The sequence below is a fragment of the Falco peregrinus genome, chromosome 7 (genome assembly GCF_023634155.1).
Source record: "Falco peregrinus isolate bFalPer1 chromosome 7, bFalPer1.pri, whole genome shotgun sequence".
Classification (NCBI taxonomy): domain Eukaryota; kingdom Metazoa; phylum Chordata; class Aves; order Falconiformes; family Falconidae; genus Falco; species Falco peregrinus.
This window is the reverse complement of record NC_073727.1, coordinates 19,111,732-19,138,318: the sequence shown is the minus strand read 5'-3', so window position 1 is coordinate 19,138,318 and position 26,587 is coordinate 19,111,732. Positions and strand designations below refer to the sequence as shown.

Sequence of the window (26,587 nt, the reverse complement as noted above, 5' to 3'; positions counted from 1 at the left end):
TGTGCACAACATCCTGTGGCAAGGAGCTAAACTGCTTTGCTGGCTTGTGTGTGAAAAAACCCACTGTCTCTTGTTTGCTTTTTTAGACTTGCCACCTGCTACTTTCATTTCTTGCCCCCTTGTTCTTGCACTGAGCAGGCTGCTGCTGCCTTCACAAGCTGCTGGTGTGTCCCTTCTCTGGTACATCCCGTCTGGATTGGGAAGGGTCTCTGTGCCCAGATGCACGTTTGTGTTTGGTGATAACACTGTGCAAGGTCTTTGCTTGTAGTCATGTTGGTAAAAGACCTGTTATCTCATGTCCTCGGCTCTCTGTAGCTTTCAGAGTCGGTGTGAGTCTGAGTTGCAGTGGCTGTTGCTCATGGCTTGCAGGAGGATGAGTAATGTAGGGCGCAAGAACCGCTCCTTCTGGGATTTCAGTATGAGCACATGATTAATGATGGTCTAGTTATATTTTATGACATCGCTTGCCCAATTATTAATCTGTTCAATATAATCCACATTATGTAATGTAATTCCAGTTACTTGAGAAATCATACTTCACAAAGTTAAATGATTTACCAAGCTCTAAGTATGTTGTATCAGAGTTATTACAGTTTGCAGCCAATCTTGTAGTCTTAATAAAAACACATACAATTGATTTAAGACCTGCGCGTCGATAGACATCAGTTATTTACTTTCTGTAACTCCTAACTAGATTTTATACCAGCATTTTCCTTCTTTTCCTGGGATGGATAGCTTGTTAGCTGGACTGATAGCTTGTTATTAGCCTGGTCATCCTGCTCAGACATTTAAAATATTGACACGACAGCACGTCCATCAGTGCTGTCAAACCTCCCAAGTTTTTAACACTTGCAGGAAGCTACGATAAAAGGTCCAGACCTTTTCTTGTCCAGCTCTTTTAAAAGCCCCGGGATGCAGTTGAAGATCTCCTGACTTAAAAACGGCCAGCTCTGTTAGCTGTTGTTTCACATCTGCCTGCATTGCTGTTTGGAATAGAAAATGTTTCCTGTGGCATGACTATACCATCTGGTTTCTTTCTTAATTAATGATCAGAAATATTTGTTGCATTCTTCTGCCGTTCCTATAATATTGCTGGTGGTTGCTCTGTTTCTGGGCAGTAGCGATCCTCCGCCATTGTTGGAATTTGCTGTTCCTAGGTAATTTTTATAACCTGATATACTCAAACCTGTGAGTATTGTGGTTCCTCTCATTGCATTTTGCTTCTCTTGCTGCTTCGTATCACTTCATTTCTGATGTGTTCTCATATGCAAACAGTTTACTTTTTCATCTGTTAGATGTATTTTTTATTCTGATCGTTGCTTTCCGTATTACGAGCACCAGATTGAGAGGAGATACTATTTTTTTTTAAAACAGGAACATCTTCCCATTTTAGTTTTGGGAGCTTAAACCCCCCAGACACACACCCTGGGAATCTGGAAACGTGTTCTTAAACTTTCCATTATTATGTTCTTCTGTTTTTAACATTCCTTCCTTCATGTCATTTGATCTGTTTATTGTAGGGGTGAAAGCAGCTGGGACATACGCGTTATTTAGAAATTCAGGGACCATTTCATACGGGTAAAATGCAAGTTTCAGACTGGGAGCCTGGGTGATAGAGCAGTTTGTGCATATTTCATGTACATTTATGTGCACGTGTATAAAAATGGATGCTAAATGAGGCAGGCATCCCACTTCCCATCGGGATGTGCTCTAGCCATACCTCTCTGTTTGGATGTGGATCCATAAGCTTCAGGAGTTGTTCTCTACCAGTGCCTGGGAGGTGATGCTGCCATCTGAATTTTCCTCCCTCCTTTTGCTTACTTGATTTTTCGTGAATGAATTACGAGTGACTTATAAGAGTCCTGTGTTGTTAATGATGGGGGCATTAGTAAGACAGCATTCTAACGACTGTGTCCGTGTAAGTAATTTCTTGTGTAATAGCAGGAGCAGCAGTGGGGACAGGCAGGTTCTGAACTAATAGCGGTACTCCCCTCATTTAACTTCAGATGCTCGGATTTAGAGGTATAAATTTAATCCAATAATCCTGGTAACCCTGTGAGAGAGAGAGAGAAAGAAAATAGACACATCCTGGCAGTAGTTTAACATGACCTCCTAACGGGGTGGCTCCTTGGGGACCAAACATGATCTGCTGGAGCAGCAGCCAGTCTTTGGGGACGGCTGGAATGCTGGGGACCTGCAGACATCTCCATCCAGCATCTCCAAGGGGAGATTTGTGGGTCTGTTTATTGGCTGCAGAGGGACCCTGGAATTACCAGCTTTGGTTTCCAACCAGCTATTAGGTGTCTAAAGTTGATTAAGATGAATTGCATCCTGTAGCTACTACAGATAAAGGTTCAAAAGCAATATTGGGACTTCTGTCTCAGAGCATTTGCTGGGGAAGGTAGTGAGCTTGGCTATAGAAACAGCAGCTTGTGGAGTGGCTTGGAAGAAGGGTTATGAAGCTCATCTCAGTGTTTTCATGATTGTTACTTTTTAAATTACTTACTTTTTCATTAGAATTCAGGCAGTGCATCACAATATGATGAACCCAATTTTATGAACTTCATTTTTTCAACCAAGCAAGGTATTTGCAAGCCACAGATTAGTTGATGTGCTAGCATTTGGCTCGAGAGGAACAAGGTTCAGACAGGTATGATTTACAGGAGAAGGGGATAGCTGAAGAAAATGGACATACTGCAGTGTCTTTTTTATGGTGTATGTGCTTTGGGAGAGAAATGGTTGTGCTCATCTCAGGTTCAGAGGCTACCTGGCTTATCGAAGGTGATACAGAAAGTCTGTGGAAGAGGAGGAACTGGAGAAATCCCCTTGATCTGCTTCTAGCTTAACGCTTAGTAACAACAGCTATTTGCTGTCCGTGCCTTTGTGAGGCAGGGAAGGATCTCATTATTTATTTATTAGGCAAAGAGGGAGGGGAGGATGTAAGGAAAAAAAAAAGTATTTGTTGGAGTATTAATCTTTCATTTACTTTATTTCCCCAAGTAGCTTAAAGCTTGAGGAACCTCGACGAGTTCTTTTCCAGTGAAGTAAAAATGATATCTTGCAATTGATAGTATTAAGAAGTTCAGCAAGCTATTAATGATGCTAGTGTGAATTAATAGTTGACCTCAACTTTGCTGTCTTTCTACTTAAAACACTGAAAATTGCATCGTGTGAATAATAACTCAGAAAGATAAATGAAAGATAATGCAAACAAACGTGTCTTTTCCTCTGCAGGACTCAGTAATTGATGCTGGTCCCCTATCAGAAGAGTTCATGTGAAGACTGCCCATGGAAGGTCGATGCCTGTGTTTGCTGAGGCTCTAGGATTGTGTTGTTTTGCCATTTAATTAACTGAAGAGTCCAGTTTTTCCCATGAACCATCTTTCACCTCAGGAAGATAGAGGTAAGCGTGCAGGTCTCTGTTGCTTCTTTCCTCTGGTGGAAAATGCTTAAACCTGTCATGGAGGTGGTTTTTGCTGAGCACCTCTTCATGTGGAATTAATTATTGAGACTGCTGAAAGCAAAAGCCCCTGTTTTTCTCTGTCCTTGGCATTCTTTGGGTTGTTTTCTGTATATGAGATGTGCAGTCAGCCTGCATTGTATTCGTAGCTATGAGAGTTGTTTTAAAAGCTCATAAAGATGAAATTATTGCCTGAATCAACTGTGCTTTCTCAATATGTTTTGCAAAATTGAATAGCTGTTTGCTGCAGTGGCAGAATGGTATGCAAAGGATTTGTGCTAAAGAATAATACGAGGTTTTGGTGAGTCAGTATTATGCTGTAGGCTGGCTTGTGGTGTTGATCAGGTGAATTGAGTTCATAACCAGAGCATTTTAAAAATCACAAACCTGGGAAATCAAAATATTTTATGGCAAGGGCTACTACAACTTCCAGAGCTAGAAGTGTGTACTCAGCATCCTTGAAGTTCTCACTAGCAGATGCACGTAACAACTTGAACACTTCTGTGGCTTGCCCACAGCCGGCAGTGTCTTAAAGGAAAGTTGTAATGGAGTGGTAACTTGGAAAGGCGGTAGAATATATTTAGAAATGAACAGAATACTAAAACAAGTAGTAGTTGGTGTTGGCTGCAGCTACTGTGTGGCTGTGGGATTTGCAGTCTCTCCACCAAAACTGAGAGTGCTTACTGCTGTGGACAAGGAGTAGGTAGGAGAGGGGAGGACCTGTATCCCTGCTAAGTTCCCTGGAAAACCAGCTTCTAGCTGCCATACTGTAAGGCAGAACTTACATATACAGCTGCTTTTGTCTGATGAAATTTTACATTGCTTGTATCACAATTCCCTGTCAGAGCATAGCTGGTGTCACAAGAAACTTCTGCAGTGGAGCTGGTTTTGACTGGAGTGCTGTGGAAAATGGGGTATTTCCTTCTGGACTGAGTGTGGCTTGGCCCCGTGCTCCTCTTCGGTGCACTGTAAATACATCACCAGTATCTTACTGGGACCAGTATCCCTCTAAGGCTGCTTTGGCCACTTGGTTTCTGTCCTTGAGTTGCCTGCTTCCCTGAATGGTGGTGGGATGATCACTGCAGCCAGTGCTGTGGTGGCTTGGAGACATTGGTGCACCTGTTCTAGATGTCCTCCCCTGGTCGGTTTGGTGGCCAGAGGGTGGATAATTGGGTGCCCAAGATGGTGGTAGATGGGGAGCCACCCCCGGTTTCTGTGATCCTTCTGGCTTTTCTAGTGTTTGCCCAGTGTTTTTAGGCAAGGCTCTTTGCTTTTTGCCTTGGTGTCTTCCATTTGCACAAAGGGTGGTGGTAATTAGGCATGGTTGTAAAATTTGGAAACCTTACTGCTTCTGTATTGCTGTGTGTGGTCCCAGCTGTTAGCTCGGAGTCACCCAGGCGGAGAGGACCTGGGGTGCTGCCCATGAGTGGTAAGGAACCAGCAGAGTCCTAGTCCAGCGCTGGAAGTGCTGCTTAGAGTTAATTATTAAACTGTGCTTTGCCTGATAAATACAGTTGGAATCAGGATTTTTCACCACAAAAAGATCACCTTTCCTTCTGGCTGTAACAGCTACTTTTTGACTGGAAGCAGGTAAGCTGTATCACACACACACAAAAAAAAACTTAGCTCCTGTGACTCTTCAGATGTATTTATTTTTCTCACTGCTATCTGAACCAGATTCAGCTTTTGAAGAGGTGACCTCCCAGGCTGGTGGTGGCTTCTCCCTGCTGCTGACCTCCTGCTTTCCAGACACCGATTAATATCTGCCCAGACCGGGAGCTTAGAGACTGAGGGTCTTGGGCTGGAGTGTGCCGCAGGCTGGGCTGTATGCAGCTTTTCTTCTTTTATTTTCTCCCCCACCCCTCGCCAAAGCAGTCAGTATGAATCACGCATCCAGCAGTGGCTGGGCTTTACCTGAGACTTCTCTTTACATCAGGAAGCTTGACAGATGCAGCCCAGGCAAGCAAAGGGTTATATTCTTAACGATGAAATTGGATATCGTTGTGGGGAGGAAGAGTGAGTTCTAGTTTAATTTTAAGGGTGAGGTGCCTCCTCGGCTGCTCTGGATTTCCCCTAATTTAGGGGACTGACAGCCCCTGCAGTTGTGTGGGGGGAGCCGGGGGGGACGACCCTGCCTTCATCCCACCTGGCACCTCCCAGCCTTTCCTGATGTTTCTCCCCCCCTCTCCCCGGTCTTACTTAATTTCATTCTTTCCCCTAGCAAATGGACTTTTTGGCTTGGCATGAAATTCGGTTGCCTGTGATTGAGTTCCCATCCCCTTTATCCTGCGATGGGGCTTTGAGATGAAAAAATGTAAATGCAATCGCTGAGATGCTGCCTCTCCCACCCTAGCCCTAGGTCTTTGCTGAGCCAAAACTCCCTCTTTATTCCTTAGTGATCATATTCCTTCCACTTTAAATAGATTTCCTGCTGTTAACAGCATTTTCAAGTGTTGCAACACTTCATAAATGGTATCTTGTGAGAGGTATTTACTGTAGGTAAGTTTCCTTGAAGTTGTAACCTCTGCCTTGCCGTTCCCTTCTCCTGGGGGCTGCTGGTGGGGTAGGAAGGACACAAATGATGGGCTTGGCAGTCACCATACCTCTAAATCAGTTGTTCCTCTACCTCTTTTGTTAGTTTTATAGAGAGGGATGTTGTTTCAGCCACGTGTTTGCAGTAGAGCCCTGCTGATCAAGGCAAAGGTGCACACAGCACTTTTGGGGACTTGGGAAGAAGAAATCCCAGACTTCTCTCTCCACATATGAATTAAAGCCTTGCTTTTAAAAAGTAAAGAGCACAAAACCCCCAGGAACTCCCACCATGCCCACTGGAAAAGGCTCCCTAGGCTGCCTGGTGGAGAATAGGCAGGACAGCTGCCATGGACTGCGTGCAGGGAGAGGTCTGAAGCTTCTGCCTCTTTGCAGAGGATGCTCACCAGCAATATTGCATCTTCACGTCGGGCTTCTGGTACTTCTACTGGCCAGCCTGCAGCCACAGAAATGATCAGTTTCTCTCTTTAGGTTCCCAAATACAAGTGCTGAAGGGGTTGAGCCTTTTTTGGGTTTTCAGAGTTGTTTTTTTGTTTTTTAAAAGAAAAGCTAGAATGAGCACATGGAGGCCCCCAACATGTTTCTTTTCATATTTGTCATGAAGATGTTATAGCCAGCTGTCACTAGCAAAAAAGTTTATATTAAAAGCATTCACCCTGTGAAATTAAGGAAGAAGTGTTTTGATAGGGGAGCTGGTTGTATTTTCACATCTGAGAAGGCTTTCTGTTCCCTTTCTCTAAAAATGCCATGAGATGCTCTTGTTTTCATATGTAAATCCTATAGCTGGACGGTCAGTTTGGGTACTTTGTTTCTACAGAAAGTATTAGAGACACACACTTCTTCCATTAAGTGGAACTTCTGGTGCTTAGTTCCTTCAGAAAATAAAAATACCTAAGCAAGCATTTGGTCATCTTCCATTAAGCATTGCTTGCCCAGGAGTTTTGATTAAATCTATTTCGACTACTTTGGCCAGATTGCAGTTTTGCTTGTCTTTTGGAACAAACCACTTCATCCGTTTCCCTTACTACTCCTAGAAGTTTTAAGCAAATGCACCTTTTTCGTAGCTTTTCACATTTCTACACAAATCCAGCCTAATTCTTTGACCTTGACCAGATACCAGCTGCAGAAACCCTGCCAAGGTCTGAGATGTCATTGTCCCTCCACTGTCAGTCACCATCAGTGGTTTCCATGAGTTCATCCAGCAATCCCGTTCTTGTGAGCACTCCTCATCTGCAGCGCTGCCAAGTCCTCCAGGCTGGGCTGAGCCCTCTCCAGCAGCTGTTCAACCCAAGCTTCTTGTGCTGAAGCGAGTGAGAAATGTTCACGTGAACTTTTCAGCTGTGAGCATAGGATCCTCTTTACAGACAGTCTGGGAATGGGAACATCTTCATCTGCCGTAGACACTTCTGCAGTGATCAGTTTATCATCACCTTTAGTGTACAGCATTAGTGCAGGTTGTAACCCCTTCCTCCACAACTGTGGTGGTTCCTTGAACAGCAGAAACCTAATTCATCATTGTCTCCAGTCCCACCATGCAGGTAGCTGTTGCTGTGCTGAGGAGACGAGGTGGAAACGTGTTTGTGTCTTGGCTGAGCAGGATTGTAATCAGCATCCAACGGGACAGTGAATGATGCTGGATATGTTAATGGCTTTTTAATCTGCTGGGTTCTCTGCTGCCCTCAAGGAATTTCGACTTCCTGGGCCACAAAGATCAAATATCATTTAATTGAAAACCGCACTCAAGTGAGTCCTTCAGTATTCAGGACTTAATGATTTAGTGTTCTTTGCCTAATGTAGTATTTGTTGTACAAGCCCTTCCTGTGGATGGAAGGTTATAAATCAGTACCTATTTACTTTCTTCCATTGTTTTAGCTATTTTGGTACCTCTTTGTCAGTTTGTGTTAGCTACTGCTCTGACCTTCTCAAGGGCACCTTCCAGTTGGCTGTCAGCTCTCCAGAGGTGAGATACCAGTGCTTGCTGATTCTCCTTGCAAGACAGGGCTGTGGTTGCTGCCTCCGTAAGCCAAAGAAGTATGAGCAATTTTGCCTTTTTTATTCCTAGAAGTTGATGCAGAGGTTGGCAGGATCAGAGTCATGGAATCACAGAATGGTTTAGGTCAGAAGGGACCTTTAAAATCATCTAGTTCAACCCTCCTGCCATGGACAAGAACACTTCTCACTAGATCAGGTCTCTCAGAGCCCTGTCCAACCTGACCTTGAACACTGCCAGTGATGTGTGGGTCATTCGCAGCTTCTCTGGGTGACCTGTTCCAGTGCCTCACCACTCTCAGCATAAACAATTTTTTCCTTGTATCTGGTCTGAATTTTTCTGAAACCTCTTTCAGTTTAAAACCATTCCGCCTTGTCCTGTTGCTACAGGCCATGGTAAAGTCTCTTTCTGTCTTTCTTATAAGCTCCCCTTCTTATAAAGAAGGCTGCTCTAAGGTCTCCCCAGAGCCTTCTCCTCCCCAGGCTGAGCCACCCCAGTTCTCCCAGCCTGTCCCCACAGCAGAGCTGCTCCAGCCCCTGAGCATCTCCCTGGCCTCCTCTGGCCCCACTCCAGCAGCTCCGTGTCTCTCCTGTGCTGGGGACCCCAGAGCCGGACGCAGCGCTGCAGGGGGGTCTCACCAGAGTGGAGCAGAGGGGCAGAGCCCCCTCCCCTGACCTGCTGGCCGTGCTGCTCTGGCTGCAGCCCAGGGTACAGCTGGCTGGCTGGGCTGTGAGTGCATGTTGCTTGGTCATGTCAACCTGTATCCCCAAGTCCTTCTTTGCAGGGCTGCTTTCCACCCATCCACCCACCCGTCTGTCCACCCATCCACCCACCCACCCACCCACCCATCCACCCACCCACCCACCCACCCATCCACCCACCCATCCACCCACCCACCCATCCATCCATCCACCCACCCATCCATCCATCCACCCACCCACCCACCCATCCATCCATCCACCCACCCACCCACCCACCCACCCATCCATCCATCCACCCATCCATCCATCCATCCATCCATCCCCCAGTCTGCACTGATAGTGGGGATTGCCGCAACCCAGATGCAGGACCTTGCACTTGGCCTTGTGGAACTTAATGGGATTCCCATGGCCACTTGAGCCCATCAAGGTCCCCCTGGATGGCATCCCATCCCTCCAGCAAATCAACTGCACTGCTGAGCTTGGTGTCATCTGCAAACTCGCTGAGGGTGCCCTCAATCCCACCATCATGAAGATGTGGTATGGTACCAGTCCCCATATAGACACCTGAGGGACACCACTTGTGGCTGATTGCTGTTTGGACATTAAGCCCTTTCTATGAAGTACAGTTCCATTTACTCAGCGTGGAAGCATTTAAGGAAAAAATTATCATAAAATAATAAAAAAGTGGGTGAGCATTTGTCTCGCTGGGCAGTGGCACATCTTCATGGGCATCCCCCCCCCCCCCCCCCCCCAGCTGTGTTTGTGGGGTGATCGCTGGCCATTCTGGAGGGGTTTCCTCCTCCTCCCATCAGGTTCTATCTTGTGTCTGAAGCCCCTGAGATGGGGTGAAGCCAGCAGAGGGTAGAGCTGGGGGTGGGGAGTGAGGCCAGCCCTGCAGGAGGCAGGTCCTGCTCCTGGGTGCTCACAGACATCGCTCCCCCTCGTTGCCTTGGGCAGACTTGCTCTTCACAGCACCTTCTGGGGAAGATGCAGCACAGCATGATATCTGAAAAGGAGGTCCTTTTATCTTCGAAAAATAACAAATAATCCTGCTTAGAACTGCCTTTTTGTTTGTTTCCCTCCTTTTGCTCTTGTCTTTTAAAGAGGAAAATTCTAGTCAGGTTAAACCCTTGGTAAGGACTATTGGTGGTTTTAGTTAGAGAAGTCTTTTTTTATCTTCGTTATCACTAAAAACATTTTTTTAGAGCTGATGGGAGCTGTGTAACCACTTGTCAATAACTCAGGAGAGTGGTAAGATCTGTTTCTGGTAAACTTTCAAGAGATAAACACAAAACTCCCAAGCTACTGCTTGGCTCACAAAAAGTGAGAAGAATTTGCTGGTGTTTTTTTTTACTTCTGTGCTGAGTTGTTGGTGAATACTTTTCACCGGCACCAGGGAGGTTTTACTAAGTACATGGATCTGCTTGCTCCTCAGAAAGAAAACTATTGGATACCTAGTTCCTGCCATTTGAAGGTGAAGGTATGCATGTTAAAACACATGTGCACACACCTGCTGCCATCAGGAAGGGACTGAAATTTAAAGTATTTCCTGGTAATTTTTCCCGAATTCTGATTTAAGTTATTATTTACTGTTGAGTCAGTCTTGTGAGCTGGAGACAGCAGCAGCGTCTACAACAGTACTTACCAAGAACCAGAAGTACTGGTAAAGAATTTTCATTATGGACAAGTTTTAGGAGCACAACGCTCATGAAATCCTGAAGATTTGGAATGTGAATCTTAATTTCGCTCATCCTTGATCAGCATTCCTCTATGGCATCCTGTCCTCATTTTCCCTGGCATGCCAGCATCTGAAAGCACCTCAAACGATGCTTAAAACTTCAGAGTATATTGCTGGTAGGAATTATTAACTTGGGGTGAAATTCAGCATCTGCAGAGAAATTGTCTGCATCATCTGATGCCCCGCTGGAATAGGATGGAGAGGCTGCAGGGAGGCGCTGTCTGGGTCTGTGGCTTTAGGGTAGCTAATACACAGGGAACTCCTGTCTCTCTGAGGTGAAAAGGTTAGTGATGTTTTTGCAGAAAATCAGTTTTTTTCCCATCTATTTGTAACACTTGCTTTCCTCCTTGAATTTACTTACCTCTTGGAGTTGCGAGTCAGGAGAGCACTAGCTGTTGCAAAGAGGATGAGGCAGTAGGAATATCTAGCAAAAAAATATGGAGTACCTATAGCAAACTCCTCATAGGTGCTTTTTTCTTTTATTTTTGTGAAGACCTTAGACTCCCCTTGCAGATTTCTGAGAAGCCTCATGAGGTTAATAAAGCCTTAGCTTTAATGTGCTTTCGCTCCCCACCTCTGCTTCTTCTACCTTGTTATCCTGAAGTTTCTTTATACAATGAAAGGCATACATTTGTTTAATGGAGCTGTCACAAATCCCAGCTACAGATGAACTGCAGAATGTGTATTAAAATATATTTGGCGAAGTTAAAATGAAATTCAAAATCAAAGGAAAATTGCCCTGTTGCTTGTTACAGTTCATATCAAAATGTCACCTGGGAGAAAGCATATTCCTTTTAGAAGCGTGAATGGGTTGTTAAGAAGGGACCAATTTTATCTGTAGGGAAATTCTCTACTGTCTTAAGCCCAAGTGTGAAGAAGGAAAGGCAAACTAATTAGCAAATTTTAATAACAAAGTAACGGAATATCAGATGGATGTTATGTCTTTTAGCATTGGATTTGTACAGCTGAGCAGTTTCTGCGTATCTCAATGTGTAGCAAATGAAGGGAAAATCTTTTATTAAGATATTGGAATAAAATTCTGATTTAAGCAGTCTTAAATTTACGGCAGCCATAATAGTAAATAGCCCAGAGATGGAAAGCAGGTGAAACTGCATACTTGAAGTTGAAGGTTTAATGAAAAAAACCCTTCAACAAATATTCCGAAAGAAACACAGTGAAAATCTAAACGGGCAATTCAAACCCCAGAATTGCACAAATGAAAGAACAATGAAGGAAATGAGTGTTCTTCTGCAAGGAAAGGTCATTCCACATCTTGACAAACATTAAAACAGAACCCAGAGGTGTTACCGACAGATTATTATAGAAGAGTTGTAAACTGGGAATTCTGCTCAATGGAGCTGGAACAAGGGCAGTTCAGGTGGATACAAGGGAAAACTTCACCGCAAGGACAGACCCCGTAACTGACCCAGAGCATGTTGGACCAGAGACCTCCCCAGGCTGAACCTCAATTTTCCTGCGATTTTACAAACTATTTAGCATTTAAATACATGGTGTTTGTAAAGCAGACCTGCAGCTCTTTGCAGTTGACAGACAAAGCAAATAGGAATTTGATAAAATTTATAGGAAATACAGTCCAGGTCTGTGAATGACTTGTCAAGGCATGGAGAAGGCCCTTAGGGAGCAGGGCAAGATATTACTGGTGGGTCATGTAAGTGGTCAGCAGTTGAGTTTAATGACGTTAATTTCTAGTAGAAGTTCCTTCCTCTTTGCTGCACTGTAGACGAGCGTGCAGCTTCAGTCTGCATTTCTCACTGGCAGCCAATTTTAAGCAATTTGGAAATTTGAGGACGTTTAAAGTTGGTTGTGTCGCAGCTTCTGGCTTGTGCAGCGCCAAGTGAAGCTCTGCTCACGCATCTGCAGTGTAAAATGCTCGTTAGGATTTTCATACGTCTTTGTAACTTCGGAGCATTAATATTTCTCCCAGCTTTGATCCCTGCAGAAGAGAGGGAAGCGAAGCCGCTGAATGTTGCTGACTCTCATCTCGCTTGAACGGGAGACTCCTTCAAATTTCATGTATTTGTTGTCTCCCTGCGTTCTGCAGTCTCATCTTTAATCCCTCTCTCCTGTGTCTTTAATTTGTGAAAGTAAGTAATTAGAGACCCAAGCACATGTCACAGTGATGATATACAGATACAGCTGCAGCATTTTTTCCTTAAATATAATAGTATAAAGTCACAAATGAGCTCCCTTTGCTCTCTATTTCTCTGGACTCCGTCTATCTTTAGATGGAAAATACAGCTGCACAGCAGCCTCCTGACTGATGTAAAAATGGGGAGGAAGCTTTTCCACTTTGTGCAAGCATATTATTTATGAATATACCATGAAGAATGGTATTGTTGCACAACACAATGGTAATCCCATCACATCCTTAGTTCTCCAGCAGATGAAAATACTTCATTACAATTTTGCTTGTTGTTTCCTTAGAGGGTCTGCAGTTAAACTCTAGACCTTTTCCACCCTGCCATTATTAATGTGAGTGCTGATAGCGAAGTATTTCATCAGTCATCTGCTGTACACTGGGTCTTGGTTTGGGATGCTGCAGTAGTCTTTGAAAATGATGGAGTAATAATGAATGAATGACAGGGTAGAAGCAATCTCGCAACAATTTTGTGTGTTAAATATGAAGGACAGATAAATTTTACAGCTGTTAGCAATGACTGGAGCATTTTCAGACAAGTAGGTAAGTCATTAAAAAAAATAAAATCACTCTGTATACCACTTACCCATCTATTGTCAACACTGTGACTGTACATGGGGTAAATAATTCCAGTAAGTATTGAAATCTTATTAAAATTTTTAATTAACTCATCAGCAGACTAATAAATATTTCATGACAGATAACTAGATATCTGCTCTACTGTGTAAGGATGGCATTCTCCTCAACAGGAGACCTGGTGAAAGCCATTTGTCTTGCTCGTGAGTCTTGCAGGTGGTTGCAGTGAACTTCCCTCGCCAGTGTGGTGGGGCGTCCACCCCTGATGTGTTCTCATTTGAAAGTTGTGGGTTTAAAGAGAAGAATAAAAATCAGAAGTGTACATAACAGCCTAATTCTCTGTTGTTTCTAGGAGTGATTCTAATTTAGTAAAGGAAAGGACTGATTGCCTTGACAGAAGGATAAGAGGAGTGAGACTTGTCAAATTACTGGTTTTCTATTTGATACTTGGTTTTGCTGGTGCATTGTTTCTCAAAAATAGTTTGGTATTTCCCTCCTTCTGTCTGTAATCATAGAACCACAGAATGGTTTGGGTGGGAAGGGACCTTAAAGACCACCCAGTCCCACCCCCCACCACAGGCAGGGACCCCTGCCCCCAGCCCAGGCTGCCCCCAGCCCCGTCCAGCCTGGCCTTGAGCCCTGCCAGGGATGGGGCACCCACAGCTGCTCTGGGCAGCCTGGGCCAGCGCCTCGCTGCCCTCACAGGGAAGAATTTCTGCCTCATCTCTCATCTCCATCTCCCCTCTCTCATGTAAAGCCATTCCCCCGTGTGCCATCGCCACCTGCCCTTGCCCAAAGCCCCTCCCCAGCTTTCTTGCCGGCCCCTTTAGGCACTGGCAGGTGCTCTAAGGTCTCCCCGCAGCCTTCTCCTCCCCAGGCTGAGCCACCCCAGCTCTCCCAGCCTGTCCCCACAGCAGAGCTGCTCCAGCCCCTGAGCATCTCCCTGGCCTCCTCTGGCCCCGCTCCAGCAGCTCCGTGTCTCTCCTGTGCTGGGGACCCCAGAGCCGGACGCAGCGCTGCAGGGGGGTCTCACCAGAGTGGAGCAGAGGGGCAGAGCCCCCTCACTGACCTGCTGGCTGCGCTGCTCTGGCTGCAGCCCAAGGAACGGCTGCCTGGCTGGGCTGAGTGCACAGTGCCGGGTCATATTAAGAATCTCATCCACCAGCACCTCCCAAGTCTTTCTCCTGAGGGCTGCTCTCAGCCCGTTCCCTGCCCAGCCTGTATTGACACTGGGTGTTACCCTGATGGCAGTGCAGGACCTTGCCCTTGGCCTTGTTGAGTTTCATGAGGTTCACATGAGGTATATGACTTCATAGAACACATTTGATGCCTGGAAGAGATCTTTCTGCAGGTGCACACCCTCACTGCCATGCTCTCCATCAGAACGTGGATGTCACCTTCTAGGCTGACTGCCTAGGGTTGCTTTGCTCTTCGTTGTTGTTTCCTTCCCTGATGCCTTCAACACCATCCTCTAGAGCAAGGAGGGGAACAACCTCTATTTCTCATGAAAAGAGCCCCCAAGGTCAAACATTTTTAATATTAATACAATTCTGTGATTCAGCTGTGATTACCCAGGTGTCACATAGCTACCATCTCCCAAAGGCAGTGTCTCCAGCCCCAGCCTTCCCTGCGCTGCAGCAGCTAGCAAGTGCCGTGCCACAGCTGAGTCTTTTCATCGCTTTGTTTTCACAGGCTTTAATTATGGAGGGGAAAATAAAACTGTTACTTATATCATAGTGCGATGGCATGGGTATAAAATAAGCTGTATCCTTGCACCACTGTGAACTTCACACTGAAGTGCTGGAGCTGTCTTATTTGCCTGTATTGTTTGTGCAGCTGCAGGAATTGCACACACATCTGTTTTGCGGTCCTGAAATGTAGCCCCATGCACATTTACGGATCATTGTGAACTGGCATTTTTTTTCCTCTTTCTTAATAGTTTAATAAATACCAGTTACTTTTTTTTTTCTTTACTTTGAGTTTCATCTTCCCTTTTCAAACAAAATGCTGCTGGCAGCTTCAGCATGTTTCTGCAGAAATGTTTTTGCAATGCTGACTTTACAGTTGTATGGAGGATGTGTTTGTTACGTGCACAAGTTTTGTTACATAAAATGGTCTTCAGTTTTTTCCAGTTTGTGCTGGGAGATACTTTATCTTCTACCAGACCCTCCCCTGCCCCCGCTCCCTGCCTCTTTATTTCCCAGCTGATGTTTTCTTTAAAAGATTGGGTCATCCGCTTGTCTTTCTTGCACTTTTGGGAGCTGTTGAATTCATTAGCGATGATTCCTGATTCATTGGACAAAGCAAGAAGTTATTTCTCTGGAGTATTTTTGCTGTGAAGAATTTTGGGGGAGAATTCAGCAGAAGAGACACTGGGTTACTTATAGCTTGCAGCCCTTTGTCACCTCGGTGGGATCCTGCGTCTTTCAAAGGATGTCCTATTTTTCAGAAACGTTATGTGGAGCAGCCCAGCCATTTTGCAGTATTTTCTCAGGCACTTGCCTATTTTTGTATTGTAGAAACAGTTTTAAGGAGTGCTGAGTAGCATCGGAAAAGGATTTTAATGTGGTTGCTTCTCTGCGGTGCTTTGTGAAATGGCTTGAGCATCTCTTACCCTCCATTTTAACAGACCAGATACTTGTAGATCTCTTCCGCTATTAATAACTGTGATTTAATAGCATTGGGTTGGACTTATTTCTGCAGTACTTTCCTCCCGAAACTCTCCAAGGGCTGTGCATTTTAATTAGTTTAGCCTCACGTTCCCTCCATGAGGGAGCTGGACTCTTCTGACCCCCTCCTGGTTTTCCCCTTTCCTCTGTGCATTTGCCTACATGCGCTTGTGCTCCTGCTTTTTACAACAGATGTTCATTTTTCCTTGATTGAGGGACTACACCCCTTTCTGTGGTATGAGATTGCCCTTTTTCCCCATTGAAATATACTTGATCACCACTGATATGTTTTTTTTAACACACCCACTATATTTAGGTCAGGAGAGGTACGCAGCACATAATTTTCCCACAGTTCCTTGAAGTAAGGATGCGGTTTGTGGTGCTGCCCTGTCCCATTTCTTCATTCTTAGGACTTAATTATTAATCTCTCCATTTATTTATTATTTTTTTAATGCCTTACCTCTTATTCTACTGTTTATTTTATTAACGCTTACTGGTTTTTTTGCAAACCTAAGGTTTAGCAGCCAGGGAGGTAGGTTGCAGGTTGCAACCCCAAGCGTTTACAGAAGGTGTGGGTCCAATCCTGCTGCCTGGCACTTGGCAAGGCGGGTGCAAAATGCTGTTAGTTCAGCCTTAACTAAGCTTAGCTTTAGCTTGGTGGAGGGGACGCTCTGCCCTTCAGCCTGTGGCATTTTTATGACGTCAGTCCTTTCCACACCTGTGAAACAAAGCAGCTTGTGGTGTTTCCATGTAACTTGGAGGTGATGTGGAAGAAAGGTGGTACAAAATCAAACCCTATCGTATTTTTCTCTGCAAATGAATGTATTTTGGGAGAGTGTTTCCCAGGAGATGCTCCTGAACTTTTGTAAGCTTCCTATTGCAAATGCCTTTGTGGCAGGGCTCCTGCTCCTGAGCTCTCCACAGCCTGCTTCAAGGAGAAAGCCTAAAGGAGAATGTAAGGAGAAATTACATAACGAAGAAGCAGATGAGTCTTGCTGTGGTAAAACAAAACAAAAAAACCCAACGAACCCCCCCCCCAAAACCCCCAGATAAATCATGTGTTGGCTAAATGTATTGCTAAAAGACTGCCCCGGCACCCTTACTGGGCTGCTTTCCTTCCCCAGGGAGTGGGATGCAGATGTAAAATGGTGTAAGCTTTTCCTTCAAAACCAGAAAGTGGTATTTAGATGTGTATGAGGTTATGGATCAGGGTTTGGAGCTGACTCTAGGGGCAGGTCTCTAAGGAAAATAAACACCCCTCCCTAGACCTGTAAAATCCTTATGTTCCTCAAAGGCATTGCTTGGTAAATCTGTCCAGAAGGAAATGCGGTGCACTGGATGAATCAAGAAGGGGATAAACAGTCAAGAAAATGTTAGCCATTTCTGTTTGTGTGAAGAGAACAGTCTTTGGAAAAAGCTGATTGTGAAGCAGGAGGCCGTTTGCCTCTATCATCGAAGCTACATTAAATTCAGGTTTTTAATTAGGTTTCAAATGGTCAGTGTCCCTTCTAAGCTCATCTGCTGCACCGTAAGCACAGTTGGGTTGCAGCACTTCCATGTGAAGTAAATGGCCAACTTAGCCTGGGCAGCCTGGACCAGCAGAGCATCCTGCTGGGTACCAGGAGTGCTCCGTGCCTGGCATCTGTCAGCAGTGGTGCTGTGCGAATGGCATCTCTTCATATAACCTCATAAAACTTGTTTCTTATAGCCACGCTTGAAAGTTCAGTAATTCAAAAAGATCGAAAATTAAAGCAATTGTTATTGAGCAATCTTGCTTTTTTTGTTGCGTTGCTTTGTTTTTACAAAGGAGGAAGTGTCTTTATTAAGAAGTCATGTGAGGCCCTTCTTTCCATTTTTAGGATCCCCCGCCTCATCAGCCTGGTGAGTTATGCTGCACCCAACAAGTAAACTTGGCGAGTGCACCGTGCATTTACCCCAAGTAACATCCAGCCGGTGCCACTGGAACGACAGCACTGGAGAGCCTGGCGAAAGGAGGAGCCCATCCTTACCCGTGCTGCACTTGCTGATGTAATATTTGCTCTGCGTACATGTGTTTCTATGTATAGTAGTAAAATAGTGTCGATAGTGGCAGGTCTTCCTACAGACAGTGGGTTAATAACCTGAGATGGTCATGCCTTGGATTTGCACTTCACTCTGAAGCTCCAGAACGCATTGCAAATGATGGGAAAGACTTTTCTCTTTGTGGGGGTAGAAAGGGCCATGTTTTAGGGCCACGGAAATGATGAGAGGGCTGGAGCACCTCTCATGTGGGGACGGGCTGGGAGAGCTGGGATGGCTCAGCCTGGAGAGCAGAAGACTCTCTGGAGACCTTGTTTGCAGCCTCTTGGTACTTAAAGCGGCTTGTAAGAGAGATGGGGAGCGACACTGTAGTAGCAATAGGACAAGGGGGAATAGTTTTAAACTAAAAGAGGGGAAATTCAGATATAAGGAAGAAATTGTTTATACTGAGGGTGGTGAAACACTGGTACAGGTCACCCAGAGAGGTGGGAGATGCTCCATCCCTGGAAACTTTCAAGGTCGGGTTGGATGGGGCTCTGAGCAACCTGATCTAGTTGAAGAAGTTCTTGTCCATGGCAGGAGGGTTGGACTACATGGCCTCTAAAGGTCCCTTCCCACCCAAACCATTCTGCGATTCTGTGATTCTAAGGGTAAAATTGAGGCTGGAGTCTTGGCTTCTCATATGGGTGCCTAAGTGAGGATGCTTTCAAGTTGTTTCCGAAGGTGCAAGGTATGAATAGCTTCCCATGTAGCCCTTGGGAGGCTGGGAAGCTGAATGTCTTCGTGTCTTGGGCTCAGGAGATGCAGGTGGTACTTGAAAATTACTCAATTGGGCATGTAACCCCAGCCTGCTCCTCCTCAGGGCAGCATCTGATAGAGCTGCCAAACGAGAGCAGTGCTGCTTCTTGCTGAAGTTCCTTCTTGGTCACAAGAAACAGTAATTAGTACTACATTAAGCTGCTAAGTTTTTCCTTCCTGCTGTGATTCATTTCCATTCTTTGAGCATTTGTATGATGCTTGAGTGTATGTCGGCAATTCTTGTTCCTGGCAGGCTGGCATTTAAAAGCAGGATATTGCTGTGTGCAGTCATACGGGGAGTCAGATGTTATCTAGAGATTAGATTGCAGTAATGTAGGGTCAGAAATTTGCTTTACTGCTGACAATATTGATCTTGAGCAAGGAACCTAAATTCTCTTCCTGTGTTTTCTGCTCTGGAAGTCCGTATTTTGTTGGAATAGCAGAGGTGTATTTGAATCAGAGAATGGGATTTCTGCTTCATTCATATTTTCCCAGGCCAGTGTGTTGGTGTGTGAGAATAGGCTGCTTTCCACCACAATCAAACTTTTTTTTCTTCTCCCATATTCCCTCTCTGGTCTCTCCACCCCAATTTTAAGTTGTCCTCTTGTTTCATGGTGAATGGGCATGAGCTAGAAGATGGCTTGCTTGGAGTTTTGCGTTACCAGGGTCTTTTTTCAGTCTGCAGAGCATGTTCAATAGCCCCATCAACTTACTTTGAGGTGTGCCCTTTGAGGTTGTGTCTTAGCACCTATTCCGGGTTCTAGGAAGCCGAATTCTCCCTGCCACCCCCAGCACAGGCAGAGCAATCCCCAGATTTCTCAGGAGAAGGATTTATCTTCCAGTTCCCTTCTGGAATCTGCAAAGGTTGGGTTGTTAGGAAGAGTCATCTTCACAGGGATGTCACCAGCACTCTTGGATTTAAGATTTCCATACTGAACAGCTCGGAAAGGAGGAGTTAGTTGTCTTCTCTGCTCGGGGAATTTCTGGGGAAGGAGTGAAGCTCCTTACCCCAAAAAAACCCCACTGGTCTGCAGTAATTTTTGACTTGCTTTGTTTTCTTTTGCTGTTGGAGAAGTAAAGGCATGGGTTGAGGTTTGCCAGCTTATCTGCCGTTAACCTGAAGACCATATTCTGCTTTTAAAATGCAGGTTGTTGATTAGGAGAGTATAATTTCTGTTCTTCCCTGCATTTCTCAGCGGCTGTTGGCAAGCTAGTCCCCTTTTAAAATTATTTTTTTAAATTTATTTTTTAAATATTTTTAAAATTTTTAAAATTAGTTTATTGCTACACCTTGCATTTTCATAGATTTGATGACCTTATCAGAGTGTTTTAGGAGTGTTCACCTTCACAGCACATCTATCTGGTAGATAGTACTTTAAGAAAGAGTACCAAAAAATAATTTTACAAAGGGACTAGCTTCCCAACAGCTGCTGAGAATGCAGGGAAGAACCCAAATTATACTGTCCTAATCAACAACCTGCATTATAAAAGCAGAGTATGGTCTTGAGGTTAATGGCAGATAAGCTGGCAGCATCAGTTGTGTGGCCAGCATATCTGCAATGCTGAGCCTTTTTTGTCGCTTAAACTGTGATCCAGGATATTTTCCATGGCCACGGGAATGCCAGGGGATTTTTGGTGTTTAGCAAAGGAACTTCACTAAATTCGCTGTAGTCTTTGCCTACTTGCGGAGCAGGAACATTTGGCACAGAAAACGGGTGAAATTCTGCTTATTTTTTTCTATTGCCAAGGTGCTGTTGAGCCTCTCGGGAAGAATTGTCATCTGCTGGGAGAGCAGGAGAAACCTGCTGATGCCCAGAAGTGTTTAGTTTGTGGCAGTGGAGGGAAACTGCTGTAGTTAATGGAACCTACCTTTGTTTCCACCCAATGATCTATGGCATTTTCCATCAACGAATGCTCTTTGTGCACTTTTTCTGAATGAATTTGACCTTTTCTTATCAAGTGGACTTTTTATCAGTTACTGTGGCCGAGTAGGAGCAAGTTTTCCTCCATGGAAGACATGCAGGGATTTCCAGAAGTGCTGAGTGTCAGTGCCAGGAGAAGTAGGTTGTGAAACCCCTGTGGGCTTCAGCTGGGGCTTTGACATTTAACTCTGGAAACTGCTATGTTGGATTTTGGTGGCTGCACCTGATGGTGGTTGCCATCTCCTCCCACCGCTCATTGGAGGCAGAGGGTCCCGGTGGGAATGCAGCTGGGATGGGATGGGACGTTGGCTAGTGAGCTGCACAAGTTGTCTGTCATGTTAGGACAAGAGGAAACAACCTCAGGTTGCACTAGGGGAGGTTTAGGTTGGAGACTGGGAAACATTTCTTCACAAAAAGGGTGTCCAGCACTGGGACAGGCTGCCCAGGGAGGGGGGGAAGGCACCGTCCCTGGGGGTGTTTAAAAGACATGTAGATGTGGCACTTGGGGCCATGGGTTAGTGGTGGGCTTGGCAGTGCTGGGTTAACGGTTGGACTTGATGATCTTGAAGATCTTTTCCAACCTAAATGAGTCTGTGATTCTAGTTTTTCTTTGCAGCAAGACCTTTTTGAAAGTTATGGACCATATTTAGTTGACAACATGGAAGGGGAATTTTTTGCATATTCCAACACCTAAGGCAAAATATTTTTTTTTTAAATAGCGGCTTCTATAAAATGCTGCATATTTTACAATGTGAGTTGTAAATGGAGTATGTGCAGCTCTCCTCTTGCCATTGTCTTTGAGTTGTCTTCTTCCCGGCATGCGGCAGAGGAGGCACATGGCCTGTGGAGGTTGAGTGAAACTCACCCTGGGCAAAATCTTCTCCTCTTTTGGCACAAGAAGGCGGCGCAAAATCAGATGTATTTTTGTCATGTCAGAGTACACTATTTTTACTCTAATTGTTTTACTGGGTGTGCTTTTTGAAGAAGTAGCACAAAGAGGGTCGTCTTGCTGTTTGTGTTTTGAAGGCAGCACGGTGCTCCTGCAACCTCTAAGCTTTGTTCGGCTTTGAGGAATGGTGAACTTGTCCTGGGATTTCACAAGGCTTTGCTCTCTGGCACATCTGAAATGTCTTCGAGATTTAGCCCATCCCTCTTCAACTCAATTAAGTCAGCCTTTTAGCCTGAACACCCACTAGCTAATTATTCAAACATCAAAGGTGTTGGGTTGGCTTAGTTCATGGGAGTGGTGCCTTCTGCTTGTTCGTGTTGGATGGGGCTCTGCTCCATGAGGAACGCGTTTGGCAGTGCTCCGGCAGGAGCACGTCTCCACGTGGGTCCAGACCTGGTCCTGGCAGGAAGATCTTCTCCTCCTCGTAGTGTCCAGGAGAGCCGCAGTCGAGCACTTGAACACGGTGTCCAAGTCATGGTGGAGAGTTCTTCAAAAACTATTCAGTAGTATAATCCCAGTGCCAAGGTGAAATCCAGAGAATGGGAATTAAAAATGATCATGATCCTAAATTGCAGCTCCATCCCTGGCTTAAATAGATGGGCAGGACCAAAGGAGGCTTCATATTGTAAAGGTTACCCAGGCCCTTGAGTTAGAGGGTATTTTCCACCATCAAATGAAACGAAAACATCATTTTTAGTAAGTGATGGAAAAATGGCATTCCTGAAATTCCCATCAGATGGGGATTTTTTCCCTTTTTCTGTCCCTTTTTTCTTTCCCCTTTTTTATCCTTCTTTTTTCTTTTTCTTTCTTATTTTTCTTTTTTCTTCCACTCTTCCCCCCCTGCCCCCTTCCTCTCCCTTATTTTTTTTTCCCTTTTTCCTTTCCTTTTCCTTCCTTTTTCCCCCTTTTACAGGACATCTTACAAGGACAGGCACTCTGATCTGCTCCACTACAGTTTTCAAATGCTCTTCCACTCACCTGCCGGTGCCTCGATGACTGACACAGCTGAGAGACCCTCACCCAGCGGATGGATGCCCAGCGAGTTTGATCCGCTCTCTCCTTGCCTTGCTCTGCTTTCCCTTTGCCTCTCCCTGCTGCTGGGTTGAGTCGACGAGTTAACGGCCATGTGGATAAGCGCGCTGCATTTTCTAGTGGCAGTTATTAGATCAGCAGATGCTCCGGGGAGTACTTATTAGAGAATGTCATGTTAGCGGTCCCAAGGTGTAATTACACTTTGCAGATTTGTCTTGCTTTAGCCGTGTTGATAACACGGTTGGATTAAGGAGAAGAGGAGGGCGAGGAGGGCTCTGTACAGCTCTTCGGCTGTGATTGAGGAATAAAACTTGATCAAATAACTTTTGTACAGATCTGTGCACGCTTTCCTCCTGATAGGTTTGGTGTAGGGTGTTCCTCCTTAACTGATACCAATATTTCTGATTTTTACTATGCTGCTAATTTTTCTTAATCAATCAAAATGTGTCTGTTGGTGGTGAATGTAGAAATTGTTGTGTGGACGGTGGACTTCATCGGGCAATCTCAAGAAATACTTAAAGCTATTGCTTTGGATAGGCTGGCTTTGGAAAAAAACCCCAAAACCTGGCTTGCGCTGTTGGGATTTTAATGTATGATATATAATAATAATAAAAAACCAACCCCAAACAGAGAAGAGTGGGAACCTTGCAAAATCTATATTTAGAGAGAAACCAGGGTTTTAGAAAAAGACCATTTATTGTTTGAAACCTCGGGCCCCTCTGAGAACTGTCTAGCAGTGTGTCCGTGAGGGGTTTAATTTCTGTGTAAGAACAAATACTCAATATGTATTTTATAGTATTTTGACAGATATTAGGGTAAATCACCATGAAAGTTAATAATTATCCTTTATTTCTATAATTTTTAATTTATTATGTAGCAGGACCACTGGTAGCTCCAAGGTAGGAATGCTTTTCTGGTACCTCTTAGATGTGCTTAGGTGCTTATCAAAGCTCAGAAGTAACAGTTACTAATTGGGATAGGACCATGGTTAAGATAAAATCAGGTGTAGCCTCTACTGCTGTATTTCCCCCTGACAAATGGCGTAGGAGCATACTAGAAATCAGCATCTGCTTTCTGCCATCTCCGTCCATCCGTCCATCCATCCATCCATCTGTCCGTCCATCCATCCATCCATCCATCCATCCATCCATCCATCCATCCATCCATCCATCCATCCGTCCATCCGTGTTCACATGTGAGCTCTCAATCTCATTGGGTTTAGGTATGCTTCAAAAAGATTTATGTCATGGTGTCATGTTAGGTGCTGAAATCCACTGGTGTCTTTAAAAAATAAATTAGTAAATGTGCTTTACAATCTGTAAGGAAACTTTTCATTTTGCAGCATCAGCCCCACTGGGCTCATCTCCCACCATCAAACTCCCCTGTATTGGCCTCAATAATAGTAAACCTCTCCAATAAAAATAAAACCAAGAAGTGTACCTGGTGGGATGTAATAATTTGTCATGACAATGAGGACCAGGAGGTGGCATTGGCATGCCTGGCCTGTGGGTTTTGCCCTTGGTGCTGATGCCATGTGTTGAATTCACATGCTTTGGATGTGCCAGATGTTTCAGTTGGTCAACTCCAAGCATGGGCTGGTCAGCAGTGGGCAAGACCACGATCCTTCCAAAGGAGGGACCACCGTTCTGTGGTCTGACATTCCAATGGAATCTAAATGAATCCACCATGCTCTATTTGATGCTCCAATATATTATGTTTGCAGGAGAGGAATAGAGCCAGAGTCACTGTAGGTGATTCAAGCCCTACAACAAACACATAATAGAACCAAACCCACCATCCTTTAGGAAAAACACCCATTTTTCCCTTTATTCCCCCAAATCCTGAGCAGACCCAAGAAATAAAGTACTTCTGTTTAGAAAAGGATAGAGTATTTTCAGTTGGAAGGGACCTACAAGGATCATCTCACTGCAAACCCATAAAATGGGAACAGCTGCTCTGTGCAGAGGATGCTCAGTGTACCTCAGGTTAAGCGAGACCTCCTCTGCGCTCCCAAAAATAAAATAATTCTATGTCAGAAGGCTTTAGAAAGGTAATGGAAGCCATGGTGGAAAAGATGAGAAATAGGGAGGTAGAACAAAGCAAAATTGGGAGTCCAATCTACAAAAAGACTCAGCTAGGGATCTTTTTCTGGCGTTTCTGCCCCAAAATAAGAGGGGTGGCCTCAAGGGCTTGGTTTCTTTTATTCCCTTATTTTTTCACTATTTAAAAAAAATATTTTTAAATAAGAGGCTTATGTTTATGGAGCCTCTCTGTGCACACATTGGATATATTGTGTATAACACTTCATGATTGTATGTAACGATGAAACAATGAATTATATACATGAGTTCATATAATTTTGATAGATGAGTCTATATGTTATGTGCATGAGTTTATGTATTTACATATGAGTTATATACATAAGTTTATATATTTCTATATTATTGTATATAACTCATTGTTACATACAGTTATGAAGTGTTTGGGATGTGAGGTCCCCCCACTAACACCCAGCCTACAGAGATCGCTGCGCTTCCCACACTAAACATAGCTGGAGCAATCTAAAGCTACTCAGAGGGATCTTCTCTGCAACTTCCTTTACATAAAGGAAGATGCCACCTTCCCAGGATCCTCGCCTGGTGTGGTTTTGAATCTCTTCTGAAAAATGAAGTCCATTATTAATTGTAAATCCCTCGCTCCAATGGGTGGTAACGTATCAGGCATTTACTCTATTGTGCCACAGCATCACGAGTTACCTAGCATTTAGGGATATCGACTACAGTGTGAAAATATTTAATTTTTTATGTAATTATCCGCTGTAATTTTAGTTTTTGCCTGAATAAACTGTTTAATTAGGACACGAGCTTGTAATATTTCAGGATGTACCGAGTAACGCTGTAATTGATTATCTGCCTTGCCGGCGGAGCAGCCCTGAAGTTGCTCTGTACAGACACATCGCTGCATTTCACCAACTGTTGGCTAACACCAGCTGCGGGCTGCCGAGGTTCTTCGGCACAAAGCAAGTAGCGTTTTACAATTTAAAAAAATTAAAAAAACAGAGCGGGGCTGCGAACAGCCCTGTAGTCGACTGGGTGGACTTGCTGCTGCGCATGTCAGTGCAGGCAAGGCTGGCCTGCGAGGGACCTGCATGCTTGTGATGGGGTTTTGATTACGGAAGGGGGTTGCTTAATGAAGCCATACATCCAAGTGATGCAAGGGGTTGCGCTCAGCTGGGCTTCTGCAAGTTCTCTGGACTATTTTTAGTGCCACCATCAGCTGGAGAGGGAAGGAGGCTCAGTGGCACGGGGGGAAGGGTGAGGGCCTTTGAGCACGTGGAGGTTCACCAGCAGCGTAACGGTGGTGTGGAGCACCCAGCTGACATGCAACAAGTCCTGCAACTCCTTCTTCGTCTCACCTGCACTGTGCCAGTGAGGCCGGCGAAGCCCCACGCTCACGCGGGTTCTCCTCTACTCACATAGCACCAACACGCTCTTCTTGCTTGCTTGCAAGTTTCCAGAAAGCTGAGTTTACATTTTGCTGTTGTTTTGGTTTTTTGGGTTTTTTTTCCCCTTTGCTTATCAAGTGCATTTCTGACAACTTGCCCATCCTGGGGAAAATTCAGAATTGCAGGTGGGAGAAACTTTGCTGTCACACAGATGCTCCTGCACCTCCTATTTCTCCAGGCTGTGACGACCTTAGAGGGCATTCCTTGCCTTGGAGATGAGTGGGAATAAAACTGAACTTCTTCTAAGAGTTGGCCAATGCTCGTTTTTGCTGGCTCTGGATTAATTGCTGCAGAATTAAATAAGCTGTATTAGCTTCTTCCATCTGCCTCCATTCCTAGGTGGAGAGAAACACCTCCCACAGTGTCCTCCTACGACAGCAGCCAGAAAGGCAACTGGCCTGGGGTTAGCCATGGGGCTTACACCAACCCTTGATCTTCCTAAGCTGACGTTACCTGTATCTTTACATTTTTAGGGTCTGAATGTGGCCCGTGTCAGCACATCAGCAGTGTTGGAAACCTG

General features: G+C 44.8%; 1 protein-coding gene across 9 annotated transcripts in view; it reads left to right on the top strand.

The window, feature by feature from the left end:
* Positions 1–26,587, top strand: part of NCOA1 (nuclear receptor coactivator 1) — a 179,430-nt gene that overhangs the window by 49,042 nt on the left and 103,801 nt on the right. For 8 of the 9 annotated variants that reach the window (XM_055809473.1, XM_055809472.1, XM_055809469.1 and 5 more), the window contains exon 2: positions 3,235–3,403. The gene's annotated coding sequence lies outside the window, so the exon portion shown is untranslated. Of the gene's footprint in view, positions 1–3,234; positions 3,404–17,701; positions 17,871–26,587 lie in introns of all 9 variants that reach the window. The other variant, XM_055809471.1, reaches the window with a different exon arrangement.